This window comes from Callospermophilus lateralis, chromosome 17, assembly GCF_048772815.1.
Source record: "Callospermophilus lateralis isolate mCalLat2 chromosome 17, mCalLat2.hap1, whole genome shotgun sequence".
Lineage (NCBI taxonomy): Eukaryota > Metazoa > Chordata > Mammalia > Rodentia > Sciuridae > Callospermophilus > Callospermophilus lateralis.
The window spans coordinates 24,921,861-24,936,751 of NC_135321.1; positions in this window are offsets into that span (position 1 = coordinate 24,921,861).

Here is a 14,891-nt window from a genome sequence, read left to right on the forward strand (position 1 = left end):
CAACAGGAGGCCATGTGACCATCTTTGATGGGTTCCCTCTGTCCACCCTCACCCCTGACCTTTCCCCTGCCCCACAGCTGTGCCCCGACCCTCTCATCCTGAGACAGTGTGCTTCTACCTGGCAGAAAGGGAGTTGGTTTTAAAAAATGCTATTTTTGTGGGTACCCCTGATGAGTTCCAGAATTCTGTTGTCCATTATAAACCTCAAATGTCTGTCTACAAATCAGGCCCTTGTGCCTTCCATTGAAAAAACCTGCCAAGTTGCTCGGAGTGAGCAACCCTTTTCTTGTTTTCCCCTAACTATCCCACTTCCGGGTGTATCCTCAGCAGCCGGGGTGATAATTAATTATGTAGCCATAAAACTTGCACTTCGCACGTTGTGAAACAGCTTTTTAGTTATTCTAGACTTCCTTGGAATAGCTGTGAATTGTAAATCCTCAAAAATTTGTAAGAGAATAGCTGTTTATTTTGCACTTTCATCTGGGGCAGGAAGATCTTAGTGTAAACTTCAGGAAGCACCTGCCACCCCAGTATTGACCATTTACATAGCAAGAAAATGAGAACAGGAATGGAAAGCCTGGTTGCTTTTCCTGAGACTTAGGAGGAATTTTTACAGGAAGAGAATTCTACAGGTGGCCTCTGGCCCTCAGCACGGTTGCCCCTGGGTGTGCCCTCTGCCCTGCCCTCCTCCACCTCTTCAAATCCCATCTGTGTCTCTCTCCTCCTTCCTCCATACCCCACTTCCATTTCCAGGATCTCATGCCTCAGAGGTTTCCAAAAGCAGATGTGCCTTTGGGGAGAGGAAACAGGTCCCTGTAGGTTCTTGCTGCGGACCGCGCTCGCCAGAGCTGCTTAGCAGATGATGGGAAGTGAAAGGGCTTCTGGTTTCATTGATTGTAAACGTGGCATCTTTGAGAGCCAGGGGAAGCGAGACCAGGCTCACCAAGGTGTGCGTCCTGCCTGCTCGGGGCTGTTTATCTGCTTCCTGGAAGACGTGCTAGGCAGACACTTGAGGTCACTTAAGCCTAGAAAAACACATCCAGTGCAAAGGAAAGTGACAGATGAAGACCATTTTCCTTTGGATACAGTAAGTAGTGTGGATTGAGGGTCACGAGGATCCCAGCTTCGTCAGAGTGAACCCCAAGTTCCCGGACTTGCCTGGGCTTCAACCTTTCCATCTTTGGACTTGATTCATTCTGTCAACTTCTGTGCCAGGCTTTGGGCTGAGAGCCCGAGTTCCTGCCTGTAAGGAACTGTGTCACAAATGACTGAATTTCTATGACAATTGAAAATCCCCGACACACACACCTCCTGATTTGACCTCTGGTAATGCGACAGCTGGCTTCTACGGGGGAAGCCACTCTTTTGCCAGCTGCTGTCTTCCAGTAGGTGTAGGTACAGGAAGGAATCAATACTGGGCCTTAGCATTCACGTGTGTCTTCTCAGGTCGGTGTAGGCACGCGCTCTGCCAGCTCAGCAGGTCCTGGTTTAGTATTTATTAATTAACAAGTCTTTTTTTTTCATGGCTAGAGCTCAAACCTTTCTTTTAATTAAGTTGTTGTTTTGCTCACTTGTGACTCTTTCCAGTTATAAATTTTTTGCATAATTAGGACGAATAACTTTGGCTTCACGTTGACAATGACAAGGCCACCCCAGTAAGTTCCTGCAAAAGGAAAGGTTGGTGATTAGCAGGCTGTGATGGGGATGGGGGTTGAGAGGACACTGCTGCACTCAGCTTCTCAGCCAGGACAGGGCAGGAGCTCGCTGACCGAATGACACATGCAGGAGAGCCAGGACCCTGGCTCTGGGCCAGTCTCCCCACCCCCTGCCTTTTTGCTAAATGCCCAGTGATTGTGAGTTTGGGGGTGTGGGGATGGTGGCCTGGACAACAGATGTGACAGGAGAATGGAGACAAGATGACAGCACTGGGGTTTAAGTTAGAGGCAGGCTCCACATTTTATTGATGGGGTGGATGTTAATCGTGGGGGGCTCTCTGGGGGCTGGAGGGGAAGAGGGATGGAGTTAGGGTGACTCCCAAAGCTTCTGGATCGGATGCAGATCCGTGTGGCATTTTTGAAAACAAGGAGAACCGGGAAGAGGCAAGTTGGGGAGAAGGCTCTCCAGCTGTGGGCGGGCAGTGCTGCGAGGCGCCTGGTACGTCATCCTGGTAGCCCTGGCAGAAGGCAGCAGCTGGGTGCAGGACTGATAAGAGAAGTCAGGGCAGAGGTGATGACTTCTGGAAATCTCTGGCCCTGCCTGGTTGGATCAGAATGCCAGTCCTGTAAGAAAACAGGATTCTAGTTCAAAATACCCAACTTAACCAGTAAACCTCGGGGCGAATCTGTTCTGACAGCTGGGGAGCAGCTGTGCACATTTATACCACGGGCCTCTGGGGGGTTGGTAAGAGCTAGCCTGCAGCAGCCGAAAAAGCACAGGATTCAAGGCCCTAAAGTCTAATTGTTGACCCAGCTCCATCACTAACCAACCACGTGTAACCAGGACAAACAACTTGGCATGATACTTCACCTGTCTACCTCACACGCTTATGAAATAGATGCGTAGATGTGTTATGGAAAGCAAAACATGCTATGAAATTTTTAGAAATTATCATTTTATTCCTCTTATGATGTGGGTTTCTCAGCAAGATAGCAGTAAGAAAGTGGGTTGTTGCCCTTTTGGATAATTTTAATGTTCTCCCATTTTAGCGAAATAAGACCTGCTTATTGTTAAAAAAAAAAAAAGAAAAATATAGAAAATTAGAAATAAAAAGAAAACCACCCACACTTCTACTACTCTGGGGAAACCACTCTTAATATTTTGTCATATTTCCTGCAGGAGTGTTTTTATGGAAGCTTACAAAATTAGGGACCATTTCAAACACGTAGCGTATAAAGAGAAATCATGTAACCATTACCCGTAAATTATGAGCCATAAGTAATCAATCTTAACAGTTCTGCAGCATTTGATTTGGATCCTTTCCTTTTAAGGAAAGAAACTATTTGTGTTAGTCAGCTTTCTGTTGCTGTGACGGAGTACCTGAGAAACTCAATTAATAAGAAGGAAAGGTTTATTTTGGCTCATAGTTTTTCAGAGGTTTCAGTCCATGGTTTTTTGACCCTGTGCCTTTGGGTCTATTCCAAGCCTCAAAATGCAGAAGTGTGTGGAGGAGGAAAGTTGTTCACCTTATGGTGTCTAGAAAGCAGAGAGGAAGGGGTGGGGATCCCAATATGTCCTTTAAGAGAACACCCCTGACAACCTAGCTCTTCCAACTAGGTCTTGCCTCCTAGATTTCCAGCCCTTCCCTATAGCGTCACGGTGGGGGGCGGGGAACAGGGGGCATTTATGATCCAAACTAAAACACCATGAATCCTCCTCTACTCCTTTCCTTTCTGTTCTCTGTCCTTTCTCCTATAATATAACAACTATGGTGTCGTTTTACTAATCTGAATGTAAATGTTATTTCATTGTTTTTTTTAAACGTCATTGGGGTTAGATCATTCATTTGAGGGTAAATCAGTCTATCCTTTCTCTACTGATTTGTAATGCTGTTGCCATACACCAAGTCTACATCTATGTATGCATTTCTTCCTAGGACTGCTGTTACTTTTTGACTTAATTGCCTATCTCTATGATAATAACAAGTCTCATTACTAAATTTCCTAATAAGTCTGGATGTATAACAGAGCAAGTGTCTCCAGTATTTTATTTATTTTTAAAAATTGTATAAGAAATTCTTGATTCTTGGCCCTTTACATTTGTATATGAGTTTTATGATTAGTGTCACATGCTACAAAAAAAAATTTATGGAAATTGTTACAAATTGTGCTACAATGTACATATCATAAATTCACTCTTAAAGTGAACAATCCAGTGGGTTTTAATATATTCACAAAGTTTTGCAACCATCACTACTAATTCAAGGACTTTCTCATTACCCCAAAAGAAACCCCACACCTGTTATCAGTCAATTCCTGTTCCTCCTTTACCTACCCTGCCCTTGGAAACCACTAATCCACTTTCATTTTTCACCGGATTTGCCTATTCTCTGCATTTCATATGAACGGACTTATACAATTTATGCTTTTCATACACTGTAAGCTTCTTGTGTCTCGCTTATTTTACTTAGCATAATGTTTTTAAGATTTATCCGTGTTATAACATGAATTAGTACTTCATTCCTTTTTCTATATGGCTGAATAACATCCTATAGTATGAATATACCACAGTTTATCTATCCATCAGTTGGTGGAAATGTGGGTTGTTTCCACTTTGTGGTTATTATGAATAATTCTGCTATGAACATTCACACACATGTTTTGGTGTAGGCATGTTTTCACATCTCTTGGGTATAAACGTAGGAGTGAAATTGCTAGGTCTTTTGGAAACTCTGTTTAATCATTTGAAAAATGACTGCACCATTTTATATTCTAATAGATGTGAGGTGGTAGCTCTCATAGCATTTTGATTGAAATTACATTGGTTTCCAGATTGGTTTGGGGAGATTAGCACTTTAATATTGAGTCTTCTCATCCATAAGCTTGGTATGTTTCTTTCCTTTTGATGAAATTTTCTTTTTGAATTCTTTAATTTTTTTTAAGCTTTAGGTGTGTGTCAGAGTTCTCCAAAGAAACAGGATTAATAAGATATATGTAAATACATGGAAAGAGATTTACTGGGAGGAACTGCTTCATGTATTTGTGGAGGCTGAGAAATGCCACAGTCTGCCATCTCCAAGCTGGAAGTCCAGGAAAGCCAAAGGTGTAGTCCCAGTCCAAAGCCAAAGGCCTGTGATCTAGCAAAGCCTACCGTGTAAGTTCTAGTTCAAGTCCAAAGGGCCAGGAACCAGAAGAACCCATGGTCAAGAATAGAAGATGAACGACAAAGCACAAGCAGAAAGCAAATTCATCCTTCCTCTGCCTTTTTGTTTGATTTGGGCAATCAAAGATTTAGATGATGTCTGCTCTCAGTGGGGATAGTGATCTTATTAACTTAGTGTATTGATTCAAATGCTAATCTCTTCCAGAAACTCCCTCACAGACACTCCCAGAAATAATGTTTTACAAGCTATCTGGGCCTTGCTAAGCCCAATCAAGTTGATACATAAAATTAACCATCACAAAGTGCATCAGAAACAATGATATTATCTGCAAATAATGAGATTTTCTCTTCCTCTCCAATTATTATGCTTTGTTTTTCTTGTCTTATTGCTCTGGATAGAACTTTGAATTTAGTAACAAATAACAAAGGTAATAGAGACATCCTTGTTAGGGCCCTGACTTTAATGAAAAGACATCTAAATTTTCACTGTTACATCTAATGTTTGCCACTATTTTTCAATAAAAACTTTTATCAAGTTAAAGATTTTCATTACTAATTTGCAGAGTTATTGTGAATAGATACAGAACTCTGTCAAACGCTTTTTCTTTAGCATTTGCTAGGGTGGGCATACTTTTTTGTCCACAATCTGATAATGTGGCATGTTTACAAGTTTTCTGATGATGGACATTTTACATTTCTAGATAAACTATAGTTGGTCATGATATTACACATTGTTAAATTTGATTTCAGACTATCTTAAATAGAATTTTTGCATCTCTTTTTCTAAGCAAAACTGGTCTATAATTTTCTTTCTGTGTGCAGTTTATTAACATGGTTATGCTAGCCTTATAAAGTCATTTTGCTCATTTTCCCCTTTTATTCTATTCTCTGAGATGGATTGTTTGGACTAGAGATTAGCTATTCCATAAAGTGTCAGGATCACAGATTTTTTAAATAATTCAGTTTATATGGCAGTTATTAATATAATTTTTTTACTTTCTTCTTGGGTCAGTTATGATCATTTATATGTGTGTGTATACACACACACACACACACACGTATGTAAATATATACAGTTTCAAAGAAAATTGCTTATCTTTTTCTATTCTGGTTCATAGAGCCTTTTTGTTAATTGAAAAAGTATCTACCATTTTGTCAAGAAATTTCCTTTTAAATCCTATTTTTGATTTTTTGGTGCCATAGTATTTTTCCCTTGGTTCAGTTTTGTTAAAGTTTGTCTTCCAAAGAACCAGATTTAGGCTTTGGTAATTAGTTTCCTCTTTTATTAATATGTGCTTTTATACAGTTTATTGTTTCAGCTCTTCTACTTTCTTTGTATTTAGTCTATTGTTGCTTCTTACTTGAAATAAATCTTTAACTGGTTTATATTTATTTCTTTTATCATTCTTTTGTCCAATGTTGACAGTGTCACATCTGTTACCTTGTCATTATTATTTTCTTGGAATGTCTTTTTCCATTATTTTATTTTCAGCTTCTCTATAGTGTTTTAAGTGTCTTTGTACCAATAATTATCTGATTTTTTTCCTTTTATCTATCGGAGTCTCTAATATATATATGCTGAGGATTGGATTTGTAGGGCCTTGCACATGTTAAACACATGCTCTATGCTACATCTCTGGCCCAAGAATCTTTATATATATACATGATGTATGTATGTGTATACATATATAATCATCATCATCATCATCATCATCATTATTATCTATCTTTTTGGTACTGGGGGCACTTTACCATTGAGCCGTATTTGCAGCACTTTTTATTTTAATTTATTTAATTTTATTTCTTTGAGACAGTGTATCACTAAGTTGTTGAGGGCCTAAGTTGCTGAGGCTGGCCTGGAACTTGTGACCCTCTTGTCTCAGCCTCTGAGAGTCACTGGGATTACAGGCCTGTACTACTTTGCACAGCAAGAATCTATTTTGCACAGGCGATTTTAATCCAGTTCTGAACCACAGCTAACAAACCTTCAGTGTGGCCTGGAGTTCTCCTGGACAGTGACCCAGAGGAACTAACCCCTGAGAATAAAACATTATCAGAACCATCTCCCTATCAAAGTGACCTCTGCCTTCCAGTTGTGGGCTGTCTTCCCTCAGCTCCCAGAAGTCTCCTGGGAGTCTTTAGATGTGGTCTTGGAGGCCCCATAATCTTAGCTGTCCATATAACCTGAGAATGGGCATTCTTTAGAATGGTGGGTTTCATGCTTTGATCTCGGTGCTGAAGGTCTGCCCTGCTACATGAGCACCGTGTGTGGAGCAGCTCTGAGGACGGGCTCTGGCTCAATGGGGATTTATGCTTGTCTACCTCTTCATGCCTGCTTCCAACACAGTACCTGATTATATGTGTCTGAATGTCTGTGTCCTTCCCAAATCCATAGTTTGAAACCTAATCCCCAGGTGATGATGTTAGGAGGCGGTGCCTCTGGGAGATAATGAGGGTGGAGTCCTCATGAACAGGATTGTGCCCTTATCAAAGAGGCCTGATGGAGTTTCTTAGCCTTCTGCCAGGTGATGGTGCTACAAGGAGGTGCAGAGAACAAGCCCTTATCAGAAGCAAAATCTGCTGGTGCCCTGATCTTGAACTTCCCAGCCTTTGGACTGTGAGCATTTTTGTCATTCTGAATTAACCAGTTAAAGTATTTTGCTAAAGCAGCCCATAGACTGGGGCAATATGCACACATAGATAGATAGCTAGAGATATCCATATCTATGTCTATCTCCATATTAATACCACATCTGTATCAACATTCATGTCTTGACAAGGACTCTCTCCTTGACCAAACTTTAGTCAGGCCTCTTTGAATTCTCTTTTCGATTAGACCTTGACCATGGGCTACTGAGCCCAGTTTGGGCAGAGAATCCTGCTAAGCCAGGTTACTGAGAATCTTCCACCCTTGATATCTGATTACCTTCCATATCTAATCAAGTGCCTCCCTCTCCACCCTCAATATTTAAACCCTTAGCCTTTAGCAAGAATCCTGTTAAGCCAGTTCAGCGAAAATCCCCTACCCTTGATAGCTAATCAAGTTCTTCTTAGTTATTTCCATCCCCTGGACCTTTTTCTCTGCTCCTTAGCCGTAAATCCTTGACTGTCTTTGCTGTATTCAGAGGAACTCAATTCTACACCGAAGTCTCTCTCCCCTACTGCATTAAGTTGAGTAAAATCTGTTTTGCCATTTTTAATAAATATCTGGTATAAAACTTTCAGTTCACAGTCTTCTAGATCTATATCTACATAGTGAATAAATTAATAAATGAATGGTGTAGGTTTGGAGGAGTGCTTGTAAGTTGTGAAAAGTGGTAAACGTAATTCTTAAACAAGTGGATAGCTTACTCTTCACAAATATTCCCCTCCAAACTTGCTCTCATCGGCCTATGGAAAACATCTTTGCTAAATTCTGTGTCCAGTGCTGAAATCGCTGATAGATCTTGAATGCAGGCCTGTAAAGAGTGCTTGCATTTCACATATGTGAGACTGAGACATTTAGCTGCTAGAAATCTAGAAGACCTTTTGCTTTAGTTCATGAGGGCTGCTATCACAGGATACCACTTAGAAACAAAAGACATTTATTTTTCATAGCTCTGTAGGCTGGGAAGTCTAAGATCAAAGTTCCAGCAGATTTGGTGTCTGGTCAGGATCCCTTTCCTGGTTCATAGATGTCAGGGACAGAGGAAGCTCTCCAGGGGTTTCTAAGGGCACTAATCCCATTCATGAGGGTCCCACTCCCATGTCCTAATCACCTCCCAATGGCTCCTCCTACCTGTTACCACTATCACCTTCAGGGTTATGATTTTAACATATGAATTGGCGAGGGACACATTCATTCTATACCACCTTTCATCCTGTGCCTAGGGAACCCCTGGAGAGAAGCCATGTGTGAATCTTGAGCCTGAAAGAGAATCTGGTTTTCTTGCATTTCTCTGAGCTAGGTTACCATATTGACAAAAATGCAAAAATATTTTGCTTCCCAAAATGCATTTCCATCTGTGTCCACTCATGCAGAGTGTGTTTTGCTAGGCTATACTGCACTCCTCATCGGTTTCAGTTGCACGGAGCTGTTGAGGGGGGATCCTCATTGGTAAGCATTGAACATGCATCTTGTCTGGTACCTGATGAATTGTTGCAAGAAATTGGTCAGCTGTTGACAGTGACAAGGCCTGGACAAGAAAATTAAAAGTGTTACTGTCATGTAGACCCTTGGTCCTGAAGGGAGTATGTCCAGCAATGCAGGGGGCTGGCCGAAAGGAGATAACCTGTGCATTGGTTAACTTGACCTACTATAGAAACTGCTCATGGGCTCATAAGCCAAAGAGGCAGGATGTTTGCTGCAGCCTTAATTGCAGCGGTGAAAAATGGAAAATAATCTTAAATGATCTAAATGTCAAATGGGAGATTGATTGGTTGTGGGATACTAAGTAAGCCCTTTAAAAGAATGGGGTAGAGCCCATTAGGCAGGATGGAAGATTCCTGGTGTAGACCCAATCCCCTCCTTTTTTTGGTAACATGTCTTGTAATACTCCGTTACTAGTCTGACATGAAACTCATGAATACATATAAAGGTAGCTAAACAACATTTAAAAAAACCCATTCGACCTAGTTACTTAGAACATGAAAGGACAAGTGACTTGGGATAAAATTACCTGTGTTTCACTCTATCTGTGTTTCAGTACCGCTGGGCTAGGACATGGAGCACAGTGGTCCGAAGCCTGCCCCTGGACAGAGAGCCGCCCCTTGGTCCTGGTGCTGGGGTTCCCTGACTTCAGGCCTGGATGGTTTTGGTTAATACAGGACAGTTATTTATTTTATTTTATTTTATTTTTTAGTGCATTATACTTATATATAATAGTGGGGTTTATTTTGCATATAACAGTTTTCTCCATTTCATTCCCAGAACTTCCTCTTTCCCTCCCTTCTTCCCTCCCCTGGTCTCCTTCCTCTACTCTATTGGTCTTTCTTCTAGTTTTCTTTTCTTTTTTTTTGGAGGGGGCACTGGGGATTTAACCCAGGGTCATTCAACCACTGAGCCACATCCCCAGCCCTATTTTGTATTTTATTTAGAGACAGGGTCTCTCTGAGTTGCTTAGCACCTCACTATTGCTGAGGCTGGCTTTGATCTCGTGATCCTTTTGCCTCAGCCTCCTGGGTCACTGGGATTATAGGTGTGCACCACCATACCTGACTATTTATTTCTTTATTTAATTTTAATTGGTACACTGTAGTTATATATAAAATTGGAATGTATTTTGATTTATTCATGCACACACATAACATAATTTGGTCAACTTCAGTCTCTAGTTCTTATCCCTCTCCTCTTCCCCTTAGTCCCTGCTTCTGATCTACTGCTCTCCCTTGTATTTTTGCAAGGTACCCCCTTTTTTAGTGCCTTTTTTTCACTCTAGCTTCTGCATGTGAGAGAAAACATGTGACCCTTGACTTTCTGGGTCTCTGGCCTGTTATTTTGTGAGTGCCCTTCATTGAGGGTGTGTCAAATGTTGGCATGATTAGACTAAAGAGGTGCCTTTATTTATTTATTTATTTTGGTACCAGGGATTGAACCCAGGGATGCTTAACCCCTGAGCCACATCCCCAGCCCTTTTTATATTTTATTTAGGGACAAGGTCTCACTTAATGGCTTAGGACCTTGCTAAGCTGCTGGGAGTGGCTTTGAACTTGTGATCTTCCTGCCTCAGCCTCCCAAGCCACTGGGATTGCAGGTGTGCACTACTCTGCCACCCAAGAAGTACCTCTTTGATAGGATGACAGCAGAAGCAAAGCCATGTTTGTTTCTTTGTCAGTTTTATTTAAAATATGACCATAAGGAGAACTGCTTGTTTACTTTACCCTCACCTCCGGCCAGCACTGGGCAAAAATCCCACTGAATCAGTTTCCCAGAAGCCCTCGCTCCCCATGCCAGAGCATCCTTGATGTCTGGTCAAAATCCTCAGCCTCCACCACCCTGCAGGCATATCTGGTCACTCTAGTCCACCTTCAGCAGGAATCCGCTGGCTTGGTTTAGCCATAATTCTCCCTTACCCCTGATGTTTCCTGTGGGTCATTTCCCACCCTCCAACCCTCCTTCCATCCCCTCTCTGCTCTTTGGCTCTAAATTCCGACTTTTCCCTGGCACATCTGCAGTAACGTCCAGTCTCTCCTTCTTACGCAAAGCCCCATGGAAGTGGTCCCCCTGCATTAAGTCGCCTCGTGCTTTACATTGTAACAAATACCATGAATCATGTTTTCTCTGAAACCCGGTGGCCCACTGGGATGTGGACAGGTGCATGGAAGAGGAAGTGTCCTCCCCACCCTACTCCTGGCCTCAAAGCCCCAAATTCCCCAGCCAGACTTCAGTGGGGACTCTTCTCACCAGGATGCCTTTCAGGAGCTCTAGGCTTATGGGACACAGTTGTAAATTAGAGCTTCAGCCTGAATGGGGATGACAGGCGCCCTGCAGACTCTTTCTGTAACTTGGGACTTGTCGCGCCTCCGCCAGGCTTACTATTTGCATTGGCCCCGCCCCCTAATCCTTTTCTTTCTGACCCAGCCCACTGCCCTATTCAAGCTCCATTTGGGTCCCAGATGCCTTGTCATAGTTGGGAAGGTTCTGAAATGATGAGCTTGAAGCAGGACAGGGAGTGTAGCTCAGTTCTGTAGCACTTGTCCAGCATGCATGGGGCCTTGGATTCAATCCCTAGAATTGGGGGGAAAGAGGGGTGAGAACAAAAAGTGGTTCAAGACCGGACCAGCAGGAACTTACTGGAAATGCAAACCCCTGGACCCAAATCACAAATTCAGGGAGCAGAGGGCAGGAGTCCATATTTTAATAGACTCTTTCTGATGCCCAGCTTGAGTTTGAGCTGGGCATTCAAGAAAAGTGGACCGAGCCACCTGCACCTAAGGGGTGACACAACCCAGAAGAACTGCCTTTGCTTCATCGTCTGCCATCCAAGCCCTCCAGGTCCACATCCGTCTGTCCCTCCCAAAATACTTCCAAGTCAGGACCTCATGGCCATGCAGGGGTGAGGGTGCAGGGACTGGACTGAAGGGCTAGGAACTATCTAGAGCAACAGGCGCCCACCCACCCGCAGGAACCTGTCTGCAGCACGGGATGTGAGCTGGGAGAATCGCTGAGGCAAAGGAGAAACAGGCTCTTCAGCTGTTCAGGGAAAAGTCGTCCTGCTTTGGAAACTCTATTTTAAAAAAAACAGATCCCATTTGCCCTGCGGAGCCCAGCAAGGAGAGCCACAGCCCCAGGCAGCAGCCGGGCCCTGTATTCACACTCAGGCGTCTCTGGACCACTAGCCCTCCATGTCTGCAAGTGGATCCTGGAGTCTTCACCAGTCTGAAGGGAAGTGGAAACCCGAAGACTGTTGTACAGTGCCAGATATGTTCCCCTAAAGGATTACTTACTGAGGCTGAGTTTGCCCTACTCTTTGAGGGCTAAAATGTCCCCTCTTTAGGAAATCATAGTGATGCTCGATGGTTTATAGTGACAGAGAGTAGATAATCGGTGGTTTTTAATATAACTTGACGAACCTGGCAACCCTATGTCAGAGCCCCATTTTAATTTTTATTTCAGGCAATTTAATCTCGAAGCCTGTGAGCTCTGGCCCTTGTCCAGTACTCCAGCTTTTCCATTAGCCAGAGAGGTTCCATGGATGCCCAGGTCACAAGGTTGTATGAGGCACCACTAGAACGACAGAGCACGTCCCCCTCTCCCGCATCTCTTCCCACTGTTTCTCTCCCAGGAGGGTCTCCTCCCCTGTGAGCATCCCGAGGGCGCAACCTTTCTGACTTCCTCTTATCTGCAGCCCTGTGCCTCCGCCTCCCGCCTGGTCGTGAGGTTGAATTGAGATAAACGGGAAAGAGCTTTGCAAAGTTCCTTGTGAAGGTGAAGGATTACCGGGTGCCCTTTTGGCTCTGTCTCAGGCACCAGCCCGTGGGGGAGTGTCCGCCACAGGAAGATGCAGTTAGTCACAGTCCCTGTGTGAGCAGACCAGTTGGCGGGGGCTGGCCGGGCTAGGGGGAGGGTGATGCCAGGGAGGCTGTTGCCATGGTGACTTGGTGGTAGCCCTCCTCAGCTTCCCTAATCCCAACCCCTGCAGCCAGGCTTTGCCAAGCAGAGCTTCCCAGCACCTGGGAAAGTGCTTCCACCTCTGGGAAACCAGGATCGTGTTTGGCAGCTGGATCCCAGTCACCCAGCAGACCCCAGAAGGTCCTCCATCAAGCCGACCCCAGGACGCTGGCTTTGGCTTCCCAGAGCTGGAGGGGGCGAGCCTGGCTGTATCTGTGAGGATGTGCTGTGACACAGAGCCAGCTGTGTGAAGGGACTTGCGGCGAGTGCTCCTTTCTTTGTTTCTCTCTGATTTATCCCAGTTTTGTTCAGAAAGGTGATTTGATTCTGTGGTCATTTTAAACAATGAACCGCTCAGTCTTCCGCGCCCCACGATTACAGCTCAGCTTCTGACTGTAATTGATGTTAGCCAGGCTGGCTCATGTTATATCTTACAAAGATTGGCTCATTAATTGACTGTAGAGACGTCACCCACACACTGGAGGTATTAGCAATCATCAGCCTTAAGGAGTGCTGATTCAGCAAGGCAGGGGACAGATTTCTGTTTGTTCCTTTAGGGTGAAATCCCAGCAGTGGGATTACAAGGTTACAGGGCACAAATATCTATATGGGTCTGGCTATGTTTCGCTGAATATTTTCCCCATATATAGTACCAGCTTTTTAATACCATTAGCCATTTATGAATGTTCTCATTTCTCCACGGTCCTACCAGCATTGAGTTACGAATTTCATCTTTTTGGTGCTAATTTATTGGTGTAAAATGGTACATTATTGCCTTTCTTTGCATCTGGGGGGCTGGAGTGGATTAATTTGCATATCTGTGGTTACGAGTCTATTCTATATGTCGGATTATGATTTGTATTTTCTACTATGTGTTCTCTGTTTATGTCCTTGGCTCCTTTCTGCTGAGTTTTTTTTTTTTTTTTTTTTTTTTTTTTTTAGCAGCTTTATTGTCACCAAGGACCCCATGGGCCTCAATGGCCGCAGTTCCCCAGGGGCGAGAGTCAGATAGCCCAGCCACACTGCTCACCCCCTCAGGACTCTGCTGCTGGGGACAGGTCAGGAGGGGAGCAGGGAGGTCATTTTAAAGGTGGCAGAGAGCTCAGCTGCACACATTCCTTAAGTCCACTTTTGAAGGTCCCCTCTCCCTTCATCTGAAAAAAGAAATGGACCACCAGACGACCTCTGTCTGTCCCCTCGCTCCCCAGTCCTTAGCTCAGGAGTCTCGGGCGGGTGTGGAGGGTAGAGACATAACAGGCGCGGTGCCACCCACAGGCTACTGGGATGGCTGGAGGGTGCGCGGACATCTCATGCCAGGCTGCCTGTGCTGGCGCCACGAGAATGGTGCTGCTGGCAAGGTCACGGGGGCCCAGAGGACAGAGAGATACATGTGGGCTATGACAGGCCAGGCTGCGGGGACAGCCCCAAGAATGGGTAAGATGGAGAGATGAGAAGGACGCGCCAGGTGGTCAACCATCCTGCGGGCCTGGGGACAGGAGCTTCTGTGGTGTCGTGGGGCGGTGAGGAATTGAACCAGGCCAGAGCACATGGTTCCTGTGCGAGCTGGGGCCACTGTAGACCGGGAAGGAAGGGTGGCTCTGAGGAAGCTGAGCCAGGCCATGTGGAGGGTACCTGGGAGCTGGACACACAGGCTTTCTGGTGGGAACTTGAGTGACAGCAGAGGGTGTAGGCGGAGGGCTCTGCAGCAGGCCCAGCAGAGGTTCTCGGCCTGTGGGTCCTGCATCAGGAGACACTGGCTGCGGGGGTCACTGCTGGGTTGTGCAAACGGTCAGGGACGTGCTCTGCGGACTTGGCCTCTGTTGAACATAAAACCCCTTCCATCCTGCCATGTGTCCCCAGAAACAAGAGAGCAGTGTGTGAGTGAGAGGGACCTGCAGTCTGCCCCAGTGCCCTATGCAGGTGAGTGCTGCGTGTTGGCTGGGGAGGGCGTGCCCAACAGAAAAGAAAGGCTGGCGACGCTTCC